Below are 20,754 nucleotides of genomic sequence, written 5' to 3'. Positions count from 1 at the left end.
ACACACCTGATTCAACTAATCATCAAATATTTTAAGACAGTTTAATATTTGAGGCATACAAATGAACATTCTCAAATAAAAACCTTTTGGGTTTGTAGGCCTGCTTACAATTATTACAGTCCTACAGTAAGTCACATTTTGGAAGAAAAAAACACAGCTAACCTTGGTTTCGAGTAAATTATATGTTTATCTAAAATCATGTAAGAGAGATGTCTTGAAGAAACGTGTCTGGGTTTAGAACTCTGTGTCTCAGTGCCCTGCGACAGTGGGAAGTTCGTTTTGCATGGCCCGGTGCTACAGCTGAGTGGACATTTATTTTAAGGACCAATGGAATGGTCTAAAATACGCAAACTCTGCGCTCCCGGGGAGCCGGGCAATGCAAACAAATTCACCCAGTGACCGTCTCTTTATTTCCTTATATGAAATTGAAAGTAACTTTGTAGCCGACGCAGTTCCAGAATGTCTGTTGAAACTGTGTCTCATATGGAACGTTAGAACAGTGGTGGAAACAGAACTCAGTTCTCAAACTGGAGTAAAAGTAAAGATCCTTCATAGAACATGACTCAAGTAAAAGTGAAAGTCACCCAGTAAAATACTACTTTAGGAAAAGTCTAAAATTATTTGGTTTTAAATATTATTAAGTATCAAAAGTAAATGTAAAGTAGTAATAATTTATAATTCCTTATATTAACAAGCCAGACAGCACAATTTTCTTGTTATTTTAATTTACGGATAGCGAGGGTCACACTCAAACACTCAGACATCATTTAAAAAAAAAAAAGCATTTGTGTTTAGTGAGTCTGCCAGATCAGAGGCAGTAGGGATGACCAGGGATGTTCTCTTGATAAGTGTGTGAATTAAACCATTGTCTGTCCTGCTAAGCATTCAAAATGTAACGAGTACTTTTGGGTGTCAGGGAAAATATACGGAGTAAAAAGTACATCATTTTCTTCATGAATGTAGTGAAGTAAAAGTAAAAGTTGTTCAAATATATAAAAAGTACTCTGGGAAGTTGCTGCTATAACAGCCTCCACTCTTCTGGGAAGGCTTTCCACTAGATGTTGGAACATTGCTGCGGGGACTTGCTTCCATTCAGCCACAATAGCATTAGGGAGGTCGGGCACTGATGTTGGGCGATTAGGCCTGGCTCGCAGTCGGCGTTCCAATTCATCCCAAAGGTGTTCGATGGAGTTGAGGTCAGGGCTCTGTGAAGGCCAGTCAAGTTCTTCCATACCAATCTCGACAAGCCATTTCTGTATGGACCTCGCTTTGTGCACAGGGACATTGTCATGCTGAAACAGGAAAGGGCCTTCCCCAAACTGTTGCCACAAGAAGCACAGAATCGTCTAGAATGTCATTTTATGATGTAGCGTTAAGATTTCTCTTCACTAGAACTAGGGGGCCTAGCCCGAACCATGAAAAACAGCCCAGACCATTATTCCTCCTCCATCAAACTGTACAGTTGGCACTATGCTTTCGGGCAGGTAGCATTTTCCTGCCATCTGCCAAACCCAGATTTGTCCGTAGGACTGCCAGATGGTGAACAGTGATTCATAACACCAAAGAACACGTTTCCACTGCTCCAGAGTCCAATGGTGGCGAGCTTTACACCACTCAAGCCGATGCTTGGCATTGCGCATGGTGATCTTGTGGCCATAGAAACTAATTTCATGAAGTTCCGGACTAACAGTTATTTTGCTGACGTTGCAGTTTGGAACTCGGTAGTGAGTGTTGCTACCGAGGACAGACATTTTTTATGCGCTTCCGCACTTGGCGGGCCCATTCTGTGAGCTTGTGTAGCCTACCACTTCACGGTTGAGCCGTTGTTGCTCCTAGACGTTTCCACTTCACAATAACAGCACTTACAGTTGACCGGGGCAGCTCTACCAGGACAGGAATTTGACGAACTGACTTGTTGGAAAGGTGGCATCCTATGATGGTGCCATGTTGAAAGTCACTGAGCTCTTCAGTACGGGTCATTCTACTGCCAATGTTTTGTCTATGGAGATTGCATGGCAGTCTGCTCGATTTTATACACCTGTCAGCAACGGGTGTGGCTGAAATAGCCGAATCCACTAATTTGAAGGGGTGTCCACATATTTTTGTATATATAGTGAACATGCTCTGTCCTGCTACTGGTAAGCCTATAACATTATGTGGACTGATCTGAACAGGTTTAGGCTGGTCATCTATGATATGTAGGCTATAGCTGAGGTATAGACCTTGATCTACATTAGAGGTCGACTGATTAATCGGAATGGCCGATTAATTAGGGCCGATTTCAAGTTTTCATAACAATCGGAAATCGGTAGTTTTGGACACCGAATCTTTTTTTTTTTTTTTTTACACCTTTATTTAACCAGGCAAGTCAGTTAAGAACACATTCTTATTTTCAATGACGGCCTAGGAACGGTGGGTTAACTGCCTTGTTCAGGGGCAGAACGACAGATTTTTACCTTGTCAGCTCGGGGATTCGTTTTTGCAACCTTCCGATTATTAGTCCAACGCTCTAACCACCTGCCTTACATTGCACTCCACGAGGAGCATGCATGGCAGGCTGACTACCTGTTCCGCGAGGGCAGCAAGAAGCCAAGGTAAGTTGCTAGCTAGCATTAAACTTATCTTATAAAAACAATCAATCTTAACATATTACCAGTTTATCTAGCGTGTCCTGCGTTGTATATAATCGATGCGGTGCCTGTTAATTTCTCATCAAATCACAGCCTACTTCGCTAAACGGGTGATGATTTAGCACTGTCGTTGCACCAAACCTACCCATAAACATCAATGCCTTTCTTTAAAATCATTACACAAGTATATATTTTTAAACCTGCATATTTAGTTAATATTGCCTGCTAACATGAATTTCTTCTAATTAGGGAAATAATGTCACTGCTCTTGCGTTCCGTGCAAGCAGTCAGGGTATATGCAGCAGTTTGGGCCGCCTGGCTCGTTGCGAACTGTGTGAAGTCCATTTATTCCTAACAAAGATCGTAATTAATTTGCCACAATTGTTCATAATTATGACATAACATTGAAGGTTGTACAATGTAACAGCAATATTTAGACTTATGGATGCTACCCGTTAGATAAAATACGGAACGGTTCCGAATTTCACTGAAAGAATAAACGTTTGGTTTTTGAAATGATAGTTCCCGGATTCGACAATATCAATGACCAAAGGCTCGTATTTCTGTGTGTTATTATGTTATAATTAAGTCTATGATTTGATATTTGATAGAGCAGACTGACTGAGCGATGACAGGCAGCAGCAGGCTCATAAGCATTCATTCAAACAGCACTTTTGTGCGTTTCCCAGCAGCTCTTCGATGTGCTTCAAGCATTGAGCTGTTTATGACTTCAAGCCTATCAACTCCCGAGATTAGGCTGGTGTAACCGATGTGAAATGGCTAGCTAGTTAGCGGAGTGCGTCGGTGACGTCGGTGACGTCACTCGCTCTGAGACTTGGAGTAGTTGTGGAACGATGGGTAATGATGCTTCGAGGGTGGGTAACGATGCTTCAATGTGTTCCTGGTTCGAGCCCAGGTAGGGGCGAGGAGAGGGACGGAAGCTATACTGTTACACTGGCAATACTAAAGTGCCTATAAGAGCATCCAATAGTCAAAGGTATATGAAATACAAATGGTATAGAGAGAAATAGTCCAATAATTCCTATAATAACTACAACCTAAAACTTCTTACTTGGGAATATTTTAGACTCATGTTAAAAGGAACCACCAGCTTTCATATGTTCTCATGTTCTGAGCAAGGGGTCAGATTTTTTTTATTTTCTTAAAATAACGTTCCCAAGGTAAACGGACATTTTCTCAGGCCCAGATCGTAGAATATGCATATAATTTACAGATTAGGATAGAAAACACTCCAAAGTTTCCAAAACTGTCAAAAACTGTCAAAATATTGTCTGTGAGTATAACAAAACTGATTCTGCAGGCGAAAACCTGAGGAAATCTAACCCGGAAGTGATTTTTTTAAATCTGTGTTTCCTTGCCCGTCTTTTTTCCATTTAAAGGGGTATCAACCAGATTCCTCAGGCTGTGACCAGGCTGTAGACATAGTTTCAGGCTTTTATTTTGAAAAATGAGCGAGATTTTTCAAAACTAGTCAGGTGTCCTTTGATTAGTTCCTGCGCGCGAGAGGGGTAGCTCTCCATTTTCTTTCTCTCTTTTATTGAATAGGTTATGGTCCGGTTGAAATATTATCGATTATGTTTGTTAAAAACAACCTGAGGATTGATTATAAAAAACATTTGACATGTTTCTACGAACATTACGGATACTTTTTGCAATTTTCGTCGAACGGAACGAGACTTTGGTTTTCTGAACATAACGCGCAACCCAAATGGCGTTTTTGGGAACCATATTTAGGTACCCTGTTTTCTGTTGGGTTTTGTGGGTGGTTATTTTCAGTCTTTGTGTGTCTGCACCAGACAGAACTGTTTTCGGTTGTTTCTTTGTTATTTTGTTTTTCAGTGTTCTGTTTTGATGATTATTAAACATCATGAACACTTACCACGCTGCACCTTGGTCCTCACCTTCATCCACCGACGACAGCCGTTACACTCTGTTTAGTTGTCACTGTGTTAACCACAACCACCATGTTGGATCTCTGTTTAGGGGACAGTGCTCTACAATGGGTCTCTCTGGGGAGAGAGAGGAGGGGGGCCCTGCCTCTAAAATGCATCTCTCTGGGGGACATGACACCAAAGCTAAGAGGTAAGATGACAATGATATGAAGAATTTATTATGTTTATTTCCAAAATAAATAGCTATCTTTAAGATGAATGCACTTATTGTAAATCTCACTGGATAAGAGCATCTACTAAATCAGGAGTTCTCAATCAGGGGTCTGTGGAGGTGCTGCAGGGGTTCCGCGGCACCCTGACTGTACTCGTTGCAGTGAGACATTTGATAGAATTTTCACGACACGACCACTTTGCTACTCTTAATTATTGACTAATATAATGGAATGCATATTTTTTTAACCAATCGTTGAAAGATCGTTTTTACAAGCAGAATTTTGACAATATTACCGTTATATCAACTCACTCTTCACACCTGTTTAACAACTCTAAATAGCTTTGGCACAGTAGGCATCAAGTCCCTTGCCAATAATGTTGCCTACAACGTTGCATACAATGTTCATTTTCATCCAACACATATTACGCCCTAGATGCCTTCAATTGCCCAATTTATAGCCATGCCCAATTCAGGATTGTTTTTAACAATTTGATGTTGCGCTCCAAAGGGATAATTTGAAATAATATGATGTAGATAATTAAATAATCAAAAGAAAAACGTGTTAATTATACACTCTTAGAAAATAAGGTTCCTTATAGAACCAAAAAGGCTTCTGAAACTTCCTTCATATATGGAACCACTAAAAGGTATACATATTTTTGGGTTCAGTGAAGAAGAACCTCTAGAGTTCTGATCATCAAAAGGCAAATGTTTTGAGGACGTGAACCCAGCAGCCCTCCAGCGGTCAGATCAAGTCCACCCGTTTTGGGATTCGAACCAGCCACCTTTCAGCCACAGCTCCAACTCCTTAGCCACTGGACGAAAACCTGAGGTAATCTTCAGAAATAAGCAAGAGTTAATCTGCCAAAATGAAGACAAAATGCTATGCAGACATACATGGTATAGAAATATCAAAAGATTATTTTTAACTACTACAAAGCAATTACATGTGGTGCAGGGACCACTGACTCGCTGCATTATTCTATAATATTATTAAGACACCTGCTGTTAACTCTTAACTACTTAGGACAGCTCACGAGGTGTCCTAAATATCTGCCGACTAGGTGGGACTAGAGACTTCATGCATAGCTTTAATTTATACCCATAAATGTAAAATGTCTTTATTCTCAGCACTTATACGACCAATTTTCTACTCTGAGACGCTTTGTGGATATGGGCCCAGATCTCAAAATATTGTTATAAAAAACGTAGAATGTTTAACATAATAATAATAAAAAAAATAATATTACTAAAGTAACCCACTGTAAAGACTGGGTTTAGTTGATTGTGTTGCACTGCTCATGTCCGCGTTGCGTCTGCGTCCACGTTCGGTTTGACGCCAAGGATATTGTCCAGTTATACGCGCAGAGTGGGATGAGGTGATCTTGGTGAATAACAACGAAATTCGCTACAGTGTTGAGACGCCAAAGTTTATTGTTCAATTTGCTTTTTGCTTAATGGTCAGGGACAGTATGAGTGTAGCCAGATCCTTTTCACTCCCTATCCATGTTTCATTTTGTGGTTCACCAGATTCGTCATCATCCTCGAGACGAGGGACAGACGAACGGCCTGCTAGCTAGCCAAGCTAGTTGGTACAGCTAGGTAAGCTAGCTAGCTACTCTACCAGCAGCATCATAGTTATCCTAGCTGCCACTACATCATCACCGGCTGCCTGCATTTCTTGTGAACCGATGGAGCTCCCCGGTTGTTTCTTCCACCTGTATAATACGTGGAGGGCGTCTCCCTCTCTTGTTGACGGATGCTGGCTACCTCTATCCGGTTCTCCTCTCTTCCCTAGATGGACTTTAGTGTTTAACCCCTCTGTCCAAGGACCAGACTTTTTAATATTATTTCCGTGGCTCCTCAAGTAGGCTGGACACATTCCATTTTTAACAACGCTTTTTGTTCTGATAAAAACGAGTTCATTGCATCTGCCATGAAGCCCAGTTTCATAATATTACCTTATGCCCCTAGTTATGAATTAATTGTGAAAAAAACAGACCTTATTTCAGGTCATTTTTCACCCTGCCAGCTCCTATTAGTTCTATTGAGCACCGTGGCACCAACTCACCTTCTGAACGTTCTATTCCATCGCCCATTGTTCTGCGTCACAATGGCAGCTTCTCTATTGTTATCAATGAGACCTGGCGGCATAAACCGTGAACGCTGACCTCAGGTAACTTATTATTAACAGGGTCACGGCTAATTTGTGAGCACGCTCACTGCTCATCTGTGTACACGTTGTGGTGACCCACAGTGCTAGCGCATAGCCATCAAACATTAAGCATCTGTGTACCCGTTGTGGTGACCCACAGTGCTAGACCATAGCCATCAAACATTAAGCATTTTTTGGTCATGGTGATTTTCTTGGATTTAAAAAAAAACAACATTTATTTCACTAGGCAAGATAGTTAATGCCAGCCTACACCCACCAAAGTCAGAGGAATCCCAATCACAGCCGGTTGTGATAGTCTGTAATCGAACCAGGGGGGTTGTAGTGATGCTGCTAGCACTGAGATGCAGTGCCTTAGACTGCTGCACCACTTGGGAGCCCATATTTATTTTCAGAAAAAGGTGTAAATCTTAAATAAAACCATGTCCTCTCTTTCAAGATGTGGCAGCCAGAATATATTTTTTAAATTAAGATTTCTTTCTTTTTTTAACAATTTTTTTCTTCTGATTGGCTGCTGGGTACTTTGACATACATCGAAAACTTTGTTCGTAGGCACTCAATTGAGCGAGTGCTGTGCAGGTTCACTGAGTTGCAAACCAAATGGATAGGTCTAGCTAATTGATTTGTAGATCTGACACAGTTGCTACCTCAGATTATGAGCCTAGCAGGTGTCGTGAATGAGTTGTAGTACCCACAGATGGCCACATGGAGGAGCAAGAGAGCTATAAACCGCTACTGTTTTTTGTCTTAAAACCCCTAAACCTAACAATCAATCAAATGTATTTATAAATCCCTTTTTACATCGGCAGATGTCACAAAGTGCTATACGGAAACTCTAACCCTACGTATAACCTATTTTAGCCTTAACCCTTAACCCTAATTCTAGGGTAGGGTAGCTAGAACACTTTTATAAACTATTTAAGTAATAATATTATGTTAGTAAATCCATTATAGCACGAAATAGCATTTTGATTATTTTGTTAATCAAAACCTGTCTCAGCGCTGTGCTGTTTTTATTTTGTTATTAGTTATTTTATTATATTTATTATTTCAAGGCAGAAAACTTGATCAACAAGCCACATGTGTTTTTATTTTAATATATGGTTTGAACTGGGTGAACAACTAACCTCTATGTGAAAGTCCAGCAATTGGCTTGGGATAGATGTGGCAGGTTTGAGACTGATCTAAGGAGTTAACAAGAAAAATACACTTTATTTGCCTCACCAATGTCTGTACATGAATTAATAATTTTTAATTGCTAAATATTTCCAATAGATGGCAGCATAAGACCACGAAGCATCAGTTATAGGCTACAAGCAGTAATATGATTGACATAAATTAGCATGCAACCACAGACTATATGTCCCATGATTTTCTAAAATGGTCACTCATTACTTTAGTTAGCTATGTATCTCGTATTAGGCCTGTGTTGCTTTTGGGAGAGAAAATAATTAGAAACTATAACAGGTATTGAACTCTGGCCATATAATCAGCTGCTCTAACCTCAACTCTAGTATACATGCATTCAAAACAAGTTTCTTAATATCTCATATTGGAACTAAACAGCCTCAGAATAGACAAGACGAGTGCATCTTCCCGCCAATAAATGACATCACGCAACCCTCGCGCTTAGCAAAGTTACCTCAACATGCCCCTCACTTGCTCAAGAAGGCAGAGTGCTTGCTGCTGATTGATGAATTTGACCATGAATGTACTAGGAAAATACATTTTTCTCGACCACAGGGTGACTGAATTCATTTTCAGGCTTATTGATAATCGTTATACTAATGAAGTATAGAAGTATAAAAAAATATCAAAAAAAATATTTAGATAGATGACATTATCTGCCAAAGTAACAGCCCTGTAGACAAAGAAGAGCTCTCCAGTAGGTACCAAAACATTCAAAGGCCATTTTCTCAAAAGTGAGGTTACAAGTTTATCAACGTTCAAAGCAGAATTACTTTCCCATTGTTCCTCAACTGTAGTGTATGATATACCATTTTCTAGCCCCGAGTCTCTACTTTTATCCAATGTGAAAAACACCATTTCAAATTTTGCTACATGAGACCGAATCGAGATACAAAGATTCACCTAATCCCAGATTTGGCACATGTTAGGATACACATCATGAAATAAATTGAGACAAATTAGACCGTAGCCTACAAGTAGCAAAATAGAAGTCAATACATTGAACATGCAATATATTTCAAAATAATTGAAATAGACCTAAAGCCTACTGTTTATATTTTATATGCGGTCATATCGGTTTTCATTTTGAAGCATCATTTGATACGTCCCTTGTTTGAATCAATTGGAAAGACATTGGCAACTTTGTATTTGTAGTCAACTTTGTTCTGAATTTATTGGCGGTCACAAAGAGATGAATAAACCATGTGATTCTACGATTACTAGAAATCTTCTGTGTAGAAAGTCATGCGGAAGGGCAAAAAAGCATCTAATGACACACTCCAGGAATAATCAGGCACAAAACATAATGGGAACCAGAGGGTTAAATAGGGAAATAATAATAACTTAATGGGAACCAGGTGTGTACACTCAAGACATAACAAATGGAAAACAGAAACATGGATCGGTGGCAGCTAGAAAGCCGGTGACGACGACCGAAGTCGTGACATGTATTGAATTATTATTTAAAAATATTTAAATTTTGATGTCACAAGTGTATCATTTGTACAGTACTTTATTAAAAATGTAGTTCTTTGTTCCATTTGACTGTGTAAAACCTATCAGTACTACTGATTTCTCTGAGAGTGAGGCAGATATATATTATTACTGTGTAAAACCTAGCAGTACTACTGATTTCTCTGAGAGTGAGGCAGATATATATTATTACTGTGTAAAACCTAGCAGTACTGCTGACTTCTCTGAGAGTGAGGCAGATATATATTATTACTGTGTAAAACCTAGCAGTACTAATGATATCACTGAGAGTGAGGAAAATATACAGCATTTTTCAAAAAAAACATTTGACTCTCTGAAATGAAACCAACAAGTGATAGATTTAAAAAAAAAAAAATACATGTCTGTCATTGAACAACCCCATGCCATGATTAGATAGTGAAAAAAGACACCAATCTCTTTCATAATTTCTTTAAACAATAAAAGCAAATTTACGAAAATTTCTGAAAAGTGATATATAGCGTTTTGGAATGAAACTTTTCTTATGTTTCCCCATCTGAGCTCAGAGGAGATGAGAGATGTAATGTTTGTCTCTGTTGTGTTGAAGTCCAATCAAGCAGGAGAGACCAGCCTCCCCTGTACCCAGCTGTGTGTCCATGAAGAGTGACAGATCTATGCGTCTACCTATAGAGTTTAGAGAGGGAGACTTTTCTACTGAACAAAGGTAAGAAGAACTCATGGGTCATGGTCAGTGAGTTAAACAACACTGTCTCTAGTCATTTCTCCTCCCATTTTCCCTTTAATTTTTGCTGTTTTAATAATCCATAGACTAATCCTTTTGTCCATTTTCCTAGTCCTAAAACAATATTAAACAAACACAAACACATTCCCTCCCTGTGTGTGTGTGTGTGTGTGTGTGTGTGTGTGTGTGTGTGTGTGTGTGTGTGTGTGTGTGTGTGTGTGTGTGTGTGTGTGTGTGTGTGTGTGTGTGTGTGTGTGTGTGTGTGTGTGTGTGTGTGTGTGTGTGTGTGTGTGTGCATTCATATATGCACATGTATGTGTGTGTGCATGTGTGTGTGTGTGTGTACTCCCTGGATGAGGAGATGTAATCTCATGTTTTGTCCACAGAAACCAACAGGAGAGATCAGAGTCTGAGATACTCAGTGGTCAGTCTTCCCAGAGTCATCAAACAGACCTGGACTCCATATTCAGCGTATGTGGTCCTGTTATGTACATTTGTTTTTGTTTACCTCAAGTAAAGTTGATCTGACAATCATTCATTAAATTATTTATTTGATTTTTTCAGTTGCTTGAACAGAATATTATGACATTTGTGAAGAACGAGCTGAAGATGTTCAAGAGGATTCTTAGTCCAGAACTCCCAGAAGGTTTTGAGAGTCAGAAGCAGGATAAGGAAGTGGTAGACACTGAAGATGAGCAGCAGGAGAGCAGTGCCAGAGAGGGGGCTCTGAAGATCACACTGCACGTCCTGAGGAAAATGAACCAGAAAGAGCTTGCTGACACACTGGTGAAAAGTAAGATCTGTCTGGCTCATGTTGAATGCTGTTTTATAACTTGTAAAAGCTGTAGCTAAAGTACAGCTAAAGTAGATGCCTTAACACGACACCTAGTCACCTCAACAAGTAGCAGCAGGGATGTGTTGTGGTGATTAATTTAGAGAGAGAGACAACATTAATAATACCATCAATAATAGAATGTTACACCAGCCTGTAATGCATTATGTAAATATTTACACATTTTTACAGTCAGTTAAGAGAAGGAATGATTATAATTTAAAACGTTATAACAGTCCTACAGTACTGTAGGCATTAAAACAGACATAATATTAATATCCTCTGTGTTATTTCTAGATTCAGATGAGCTTGCTGTGATTTGCCAACGTGAACTCAAATCTAATCTAAAGAAGAAGTTTCAATGTGTATTTGAGGGGATCGCTAAACAAGGAAACCCAACACTTCTCAATAAGATCTACACAGAGCTCTACATCACAGAGGGTGGAACAGGAGAGGTCAACAATGAACATGAGCTGAGACAGATTGAGACAACAACCAGGAAACAAGCAAGACCAGAGACTGCAATCAAATGTAACGATATCTTCAAACCCTTAACTGGACAAGACAAACTTATCAGAACTGTGCTGACAAAGGGAGTCGCTGGCATTGGAAAAACAGTCTCTGTGCAGAAGTTCATTCTGGACTGGGCTGAAGGAAAAGCAAATCAGGATGTCCAATTTGTATTTTCATTCCCTTTTCGGGAGCTGAATTTGATGAAAGAGCACAAACACACTTTCATTGAACTCCTCAATCACTTCTCAAACAATCAAGAATCTCCAACTACAACAAGTACAAAGTTCTGTTCATCTTTGATGGTCTGGATGAGTGCCGACTGCCCCTAGACTTCCAGAAGAACAAGATCTGTTGTGACGTCACAGAGTCAACCTCAGTGGATGTTCTAATGACAAATCTCATCAGGGGAAATCTGCTTCCCTCTGCTCTCCTCTGGATAACTACCCGACCTGCAGCAGCCAATAAGATCCCTTCAGGGTGTGTTGACCAGGTGACAGAGGTACGAGGATTCAATGACCCACAGAAGGAGGAGTACTTCAGGAAGAGATTCAGTGATGAGGACCTGGCCAGCAGAATCATCTCACACATAAAGACATCAAGGAGCCTCCACATCATGTGCCACATTCCTGTCTTCTGTTGGATTTCTGCAATTGTCCTTGAACACATGCTGAAACATAAGAGAGAAGAGATGCCCAAGACTCTGACTGAGATGTACACACACCTTGTGGTGTTTCATACCAAACAGAAGAATGAAAAGTATCTTGGGAAAGAAGAGACAGGTCCACAATGGAATAAAGAAAGAATTCTGTCACTGGGAAAATTGGCTTTTCAACAGCTTGTGAATGGCAATTTGATTTTCTATGAAGAAGACCTGAATGAGGCTGGCGTTGATGTCAATGAAGCCTCGGTGTACTCAGGATTGTGCACGCAGCTCTTTAAAGAGGAATGTGGGCTGTTCCAGGACAAGGTGTACTGCTTTGTTCATCTGAGCATTCAGGAGTTTCTGGCTGCTGTATATGTGTTCCTCTCATTCATCAACAACAATTGCAACAAACGACAAACTGCAAACAAAAGACAAGTCTGATGTTACGTTCTACAAGAGTGCTGTGGATAAAGCCTTACAAAGTGAGACGGGAAACCTGAACCTTTTCCTCCGCTTCCTTCTGGGCCTCTCACTGGAGTCCAATCAGAAGCACTTACGAGGTCTACTGACAAAGACAAGAAGCAGCTCAAAGAGCCATGAAGAAACAGTCAAGTACATCAAGGAGAAGATCAGGGAGAATCCCTCTCCAGAGACATGCATCAATCTGTTCCACTGTCTGAATGAACTGAATGACCATTCTCTAGTGGAGGAGATCCAAAGCTTCCTGAGATCAGGAAGTCTCTCAGAAGCTAAACTGTTACCTGCACAGTGGTCAGCTCTGGTCTTTGTGTTGCTGACTTCAGAAAAGGAGCTGGATGTGTTTGACCTGAAGAAATACACCAGATCAGAGGAAGGACTTCTGAGGCTGCTGCCAGTGGTCAAAGCCTCCAGAGCTGTTCTGTGAGTAAATAAATGATATATAAGAACTAATCATCAGGAAGAAATATTCAGTTTAGAGAAAAAGATGTAATATAATATGTATATAATATTATATTGAAAAACATATTGAATAAATGCATTGATTTTCACATCAGTATAACATTATGACCATACAATTCTAGGAGACGGAAGATGAATCTGTTTGTTGTTGGAGAGAATAAACCAAATGCATCTGCCATTGTCCTTCTACACTACTCGTTAAATTAACAGTGTCTTTGTGAAGTCATGATGATCTCTTTGTCAGGCTGTCAGGCTGTGGAGTCACAGAGGAAGGCTGTGCTTCTCTGGTCTCAGCTCTGAGGTCAAACCCCTCACACCTGAGAGAGCTGGATCTGAGTAACAATGACCTGAAGGATTCAGGAGTGAAGCAGCTCTCTGCTGGACTGGGGAATCCCCACTGTAAACTGGAGACTCTGAGGTCAGTATTCCTGTAGTTGGTCAACAAGTGATAACTGTTCACCAGATCCACATGTGTTTACCAGAGACACATAGTCCACATCATATGTGTTTGGACAGTGAGGCTTATAGTTTTAAATGTGGTGCTACGCTCCAACATTTTGGATTTGAGATGTTTCATTGATCGGTTTATGTCGAAATACCCGTACACTTTGTTTTCCTGGAGCTAGGATATTGGAGTTATCAGAAGTCCACCAACAAGAAACAGATTCCTGCTCTGAAAACAGTTGTGTTGCATATTGGGTCTTATGATATTATGCGTGAAATCTGTAAAGCTATGAGACAATTTCTTACAGCTCTTGGAGAATGCTCAGAAATTAGCAGAACATATAATGTCTCGGGCCCAATTCCATCTCTGTTGTGGGACTGAGTGTTTTAGCCATCTTTGGTCTCTTCACCAGTGATTAATGCATCTGACCATTAAGGACCATCGGGTCGTTAGTCGACTATTTTGACTCCTTCTGGAATAGGCTTTGTGGAAGACGGAATTCACCTGGGTGAAAATGGCTCCCGGCTGTTGTCATCAAACTTTGGAAAGGTTCTAGGTCAACTAAATTGATGTGAGGACAATATTAGCATTACATGGAAGTACTTTTTTTTCTCCTCTTTGGTCGCTCTGAGAGTTCCACATGTTGTATCTGAAAATGGTGACATGCCAAATGGTGAAGTCGTAGCGTTGACTATCATTACATGTGAAGACTGTATATTATCAAATACATTCTCAATCTGTAATTGAATTACGCGATTAAACTAGTCATGTAACTTTAATTAACTTTTACCGCCTCAGAAACCCGGATCCGGGAGCACCCCCCCCCCCCCCCCCCCCACTAGCATAGCGTCACAAGTAAACTGTAGCTTCTAAATATCATTAAATCACAAGTCCAAGACACCAGATGAAAGATACACTTCTTGTGAATCTAGCCACCATTTCTGATTTTTAAAATGTTTTACAGGGAAGACACAATATGTAAATCTATTAGCTAACCACGTTAGCAAAAGACACCATTTTTTTTACTCCACTATTTTTCCACTCCATCACCAGCTATCACCAATTCGACCAAATAAAGAAATAAATAGCCACTAACCAAGAAAAAACCTCATCAGATGACAGTCTGATAACATATTTATTGTATAGCATAGGTTTTGTTAGAAAAATGTGCATATTTCAGGTATAAATCATAGTTTGCAATTGCAGCCACCATCACAAATCTCCCCAAAGCGACTAGAATTACTACAGAGAGCAACGTGTATTACCAATTTACTCATCATAAAACATTTCTTAAAAATACACAGCTCACAGCAATGGAAAGACACAGATCTTGTGAATTCAGACAATATTTCAGATTTTCTAAGTGTCTTACAGCGAAAACACAATAAATCGTTATATTAGCATACCACATTTGCAAACGTTACCCGAGCATTGATTCAAGGCAAAATGAGCTATAGCGTTATCATCACCAAAATACATTAATTTTTTCACTAACCTTCTCAGAATTCTTCCGATGACACTCCTGTAACATCATATTACACAATCCATATAGAGTTTGATCGAAAATGTGCATATTTAGCGGCACAAATCGTGCTTACACAATGGAAATAGTGTCCAACTACTCAAGCAATCTGCCCGGCGCCATCTTGAAAATACAACTATTTTTATCGAAAACTATTCATAAACTTGACTAAAAAAATACAGGTTGGACATGAAATGAAAGATGCATTAGTTATTAATGCAACCGCTGAGTTAGATTTTTAAAATTAACGTTACTAGACATACAGTGTGCGTTACAGCCAGACTAGTGCCGCAATAATGGCGTCACTAGTCGCCATTATTGAGTTTACATTTTTCCACATAAAAACGGAATAACATCATAAATAGCTCTTACTTTTCGACGAGCTTCCATCAGAATCTTGGCCAAGTGGTCCTTTGTCCAAAAGAATCGTTGCTTGGTTGTAAAACGTTGCATTCAACTTCTGATATAGCAGCTAACAATAGCTAACAATAGCTATTTTGCCCCAACGTGTCCAAATCCTCAAGACGCAATACTGAGGAAATTCCGAAAAATAGCAATATACTCGCATAATCTGATATAACTCGGTTTAAAATAGCTTCGTTATGATGTTTCTAACACCTATATCGAATTCAATTACAGACGGATACATCTAAGGTTGATAACTGAGCGTTTGAAAATGGCATCCTGAGGTCCTTCTCTGCGTAATGGTCAGCGTCGAAAAGAAGGCGCACCTCACTCCTTGGCCTTTTATAAACTCTGAGAGCTACGTAGAAAGCCCATTCCACTTCTCATTGGTTACTGACATCCAGGGGAAGGCGGGTGCAGTTCATGTCGTTCCATAGGATACACACAGACCTTTAAAACTGGTCTGAGACCAGAGCTTCGCTCTCAGACCTTCGCAGTACCTGTCATGGATTTCGCTGTAGAAAGAGTTCTGGGTCACCCACAGACATAATTCCAACGGTTTATGAAACTAGAGAGTGTTTTCTATCCAATAGAATTAATAATATGCATATTGTACGAGCAAGAATTGAGTACGAGGCAGTTTAATTTGGCAACACCCAGAAGAAAAAAAATGCTAACTGCTCCCCCTATTGACAAAAGGTTAACTAGGAAGTGGGGGCACCACGGGAACATGTTGTTTATAGAGTGTCAATTTCCCGAATATAACTCTTCAGATATTTTCATATCTTATCGATTACAGTCACTTATTCATTAATTGTATTACCTCATCAGTTGCATTACTGAACATAGCAAACCCTTGGATATCTGCACAAACCCTAACATAGATCATGAATCAGCAATATACAAATTGGCTTAAATATTTATTTACTAACTAACTTAATCAATCACAGAATTACATAAGCACACACACACAATAGGTCATACATTGGTTACTACATGATGCAACGAAAAAGTCACTAGCGGACGAAACCGATATGACTGCTTGGTAGACAAAGGAAAGGGGGTGGGGACCGCTCAAGAGCGGGAAACTCAGAGTGGATTCAAGTACATCCAGTTGAATACACTACACTCATGGAAATACTTTGAACATGTGTATTGTACTCAACACAATCTAAATCTATATCTCACTGTCTGTCTTTTGACTGAAACTGCTTTTTACACTGGATCAGTCTACTCAAATATTTGTACCATACATTTTTCTCTCTACAATTAAAATTATGATCATTTATAAAAATGATAGATTAATTCATTTATGAATAGCTATGGCAGGTTTCAGGACACTGATATATCTGAATATGTTGAAAAATATACTGCCACTATTTTCACCACCAAAGAATAGCAGTGTGATTTTAATATGATTTGACTCTTTGCAGGCTGTCAGGCTGTCTAGTCACACAGGAAGGCTGTGCTTCTCTGGTCTCAGCTCTGAGGTCAAACCCCTCACACCTGAGAGAGCTGGATCTGAGCTACAATCACCCAGGAGACTCAGGAGTCAGACTGCTCTCTGCTGGACTGGAGGATACACACTGCAGACTGGAGAAACTCAAGTATGTAGAGGGTTTATGTCGATTTTCATATCAGACATGTTTGACTTATCAGGCTAGTTAAGACAAACATTCTTACCAGTTATATGCTCACTGTGTGTGTTTGTGTGTGTGAGAGTTCAGGTGTATCACTCAATGACTGTCTGTTCTTCTGCTTATCGTTACAGTGTGGAACATGGTGGAGAGTACACAATGGAACCTGGGCTTAGAAAATGTGAGTGTTGACTGCTGTGAAGATTATGACTAAGAATAAGTCTTAATTCAAGTTAAGTCAAAGTCAAAGACCACCATCATTACTTACTTGGTCATATTCAATATCCGCTGTAGTTCTACAGAAGCAGAAATCAGGGACACCAAAGTTTACAAAGAGTTGCTTTGACAATGTGTGTGTCTGTGTGTGTGTGTGTGGCGCATTCGTGTTACATTAGCAATGTGTGTTTGTGTTCATGATGAATACGTGTGTGTGTGTGCGCGTGTATGTGTGTGTGTGTGTGTGTGTGTGTGTGTGTGTGTGTGTGTGTGTGTGTGTGTGTGTGTGTGTGTGTGTGTGTGTGTGTGTGTGTATGTGTAATTAATGTGAATATGTGTGTTTTATATTACCATCCAGTATAACATATGATCATTCAACAAGTCTCAAGTTACCTTAACTTCTCCTTTTGATACCTAGAAACATCTACATTAAATTAATTAGTGAAAAGTGAGTTAACATTCTAATGTGAATGATGATGATTTCTAATATTGTGTCTGGTTTCATCCATCAGATGTCTGTGATCTCACACTGGACCCAAACACAGTTAACAGACGCATCTCTCTGTCTGAGGAGAACATAAAGGTGACATGTAGGAGAGAGAAGCAGCCGTATCCTGATCACCCAGAGAGATTTGAGTACTGTAGACAGGTGCTGTGTAGAGAGGGTCTGACTGGGCGCTGTTACTGGGAGGCAGAGTGGAGTGGGAGAAGGGCTGGTATAGGAGTGACATATAAAGGAATCAGCAGGAGAGGAGAGGGTGATGACTGTTGGCTTGGATACAATGACAAGTCCTGGAGTCTGTTCTGCTCTGACAACAGTTACATTGCCAGGCACAATAATAATCACACTACCATAGTCGTCCCCTCCTCCAGCTCCCACAGAGTAGGAGTGTATCTGGACTGGCCAGCCGGCACTCTGTCCTTCTATAGAGCCTCCTCTGACACACTGACCCACCTGATCACGTTCACCTCCACATTCACTGAGCCCCTCTATCCAGGGTTTAGGGTTTATAAAGACTCCTCAGTGTCCCTGAAATAATCTGCCTGTTAAATCAGTTTCTGGATCACAGGTTATAGAACAGCTTCTATCCCAGTTCTATCTGCCTGTTAAATCAGTTTCTGGATCACAGGTTCTAGAACAGCTTCTATCCCAGTTCTATCTGCCTGTTGAATCAGTTTCTGGATCACAGGTTCTAGAACAGCTTCTATCCCAGTTCCATCTGCCTGTTAAATCAGTTTCTGTATCACAGGTTCTAGAACAGCTTCTATCTCAGTTCTATCTGCCTGATAAATCAGTTTCTGGATCACAGGTTCTAGAACAGCTTCTATCCCAGTTCTATCTGCCTGTTAAATCAGTTTCTGGATCACAGGTTCTAGAACAGCTTCTATCCCAGTTCTATCTGCCTGTTAAATCAGTTTCTGGACCACAGGTTCTAGAACAGCTTCTATCCCAGTTATATCTGCCTGTTAAATCAGTTTCTGTATCACAGGTTCTAGAACAGCTTCTATCCCAGTTCTATCTGCCTGTTAAATCAGTTTCTGGATCACAGGTTCTAGAACAGCTTCTATCTGCCTGTTAAATCAGTTTCTGTATCACAGGTTCTAGAACAGCTTCTATCCCAGTTCTATCTGCCTGTTAAATCAGTTTCTGGATCACAGGTTCTAGAACAGCTTCTATCCCAGTTCTATCTGCCTGTTAAATCAGTTTCTGGACCACAGGTTCTAGAACAGCTTCTATCCCAGTTCTATCTGCCTGTTAAATCATTTTCTGTATCACAGGTTCTAGAACAGCTTCTATCTCAGTTCTATCTGCCTGATAAATCAGTTTCTGGACCACAGGTTCTAGAACAGCTTCTATCCCAGTTCTATCTGCCTGTTAAATCAGTTTCTGTATCACAGGTTCTAGAACAGCTTCTATCCCAGTTCTATCTGCCTGTTAAATCAGTTTCTGGATCACAGGTTCTAGAACAGCTTCTATCTGCCTGTTAAATCAGTTTCTGGATCACAGGTTCTAGAACAGCTTCTATCCCAGTTCTATCTGCCTGTTAAATCAGTTTCTGGACCACAGGTTCTAGAACAGCTTCTATCCCAGTTCGATCTGCCTGTTAAATCAGTTTCTGGACCACAGGTTCTAGAACAGCTTCTATCCCAGTTCTATCTGCCTGTTAAATCAGTTTCTGGATCACAGGTTCTAGAACAGCTTCTATCCCAGTTCTATCTGCCTGTTAAATCAGTTTCTGGACCACAGGTTCTAGAACAGCTTCTATCCCAGTTCGATCTGCCTGTTAAATCAGTTTCTGGACCACAGGTTCTAGAACAGCTTCTATCCCAGTTCTATCTGCCTGTTAAATCAGTTTCTGGATCACAGGTTCTAGAACAGCTTCTATCCCAGTTCTATCTGCCTGTTAAATAAGTTTCTGGACCACAGGTTCTAGAACAGCTTCTATCCCAGTTCGATCTGCCTGTTAAATCAGTTTCTGGACCACAGGTTCTAGAACAGCTTCTATCCCAGTTCTATCTGCCTGTTAAATCAGTTTCTGGACCACAGGTTCTAGAACAGCTTCTATCCCAGTTCGATCTGCCTGTTAAATCATCAACCTAAACTGTTTTCATCAGACTATTAGAACATGACTGAATCTTTTGGTTCCTTTTCTGATCTTTTACCACTTTGCATTATTTATGATATATTTTACTGTTTGTGTAAAAGGAGGTTGGTGGGACCTTAAATGCGGAGGACAGGCTTGTAATGGCTGGAGGGGAATACGTGGAATGGTATCAAACACGTGGTTTCCATGTGTTCCATTTCATTCACTCTGTTCCAGACATTATTATGAGCCGTCCTCCCCTCAGCAGCCTCCACTGGTATGTACTGTCCTATATGTGAGAGAGCTCCAACAAGGAATTACAATGTATGTATTACTTTTAATACCTGCAAATGGCAAATAAACTACTTGAACTCCTTATGAATGCCTGCAGCTGACTAGGCTGTTGGCGTCTGACAAGAGGTGAAAATATTACAGGAATATTCTGCAAATTTTGATGAAGACGTCACTCAATACACCCAAAACAACATGCAGTCTTTCCACAAGACTCCCATGAAGTTATAGTGTGACGTTATGAGTTGACGTTAAAGTAACATTCTCAGAACATACTGCACTTGTTTTATACTGTTTTAGATGGATCCTCTGTTTAAACATTTAAACTCTTACAATAACACCATTAAAATACCAATGTGATCTTTTGTTGTATGTCTTTCATGTTTAAAAACTAATTGTACAATTGTATATGGA

At 40.1% G+C, this 20,754-nt stretch overlaps 1 long non-coding RNA gene across 1 annotated transcript; it reads left to right on the top strand.

Annotated features, from left to right (window-relative positions):
• The first annotated feature begins 4,694 nt into the window (after nucleotides 1-4,694).
• Nucleotides 4,695-10,737, top strand: LOC120066963. The gene is made up of 3 exons (XR_005478894.1): nucleotides 4,695-4,733; nucleotides 10,178-10,294; nucleotides 10,699-10,737. It is a non-coding gene; the product is annotated as an uncharacterized LOC120066963 (long non-coding RNA).
• Nucleotides 10,738-20,754: the final 10,017 nt, after the last annotated feature.

This window comes from Salvelinus namaycush, chromosome 22 (genome assembly GCF_016432855.1).
Source record: "Salvelinus namaycush isolate Seneca chromosome 22, SaNama_1.0, whole genome shotgun sequence".
NCBI classification, from domain to species: domain Eukaryota; kingdom Metazoa; phylum Chordata; class Actinopteri; order Salmoniformes; family Salmonidae; genus Salvelinus; species Salvelinus namaycush.
The sequence above is the reverse complement of the archived record's forward strand: the minus strand, read 5'-3'. Positions and strand labels throughout refer to the sequence as shown.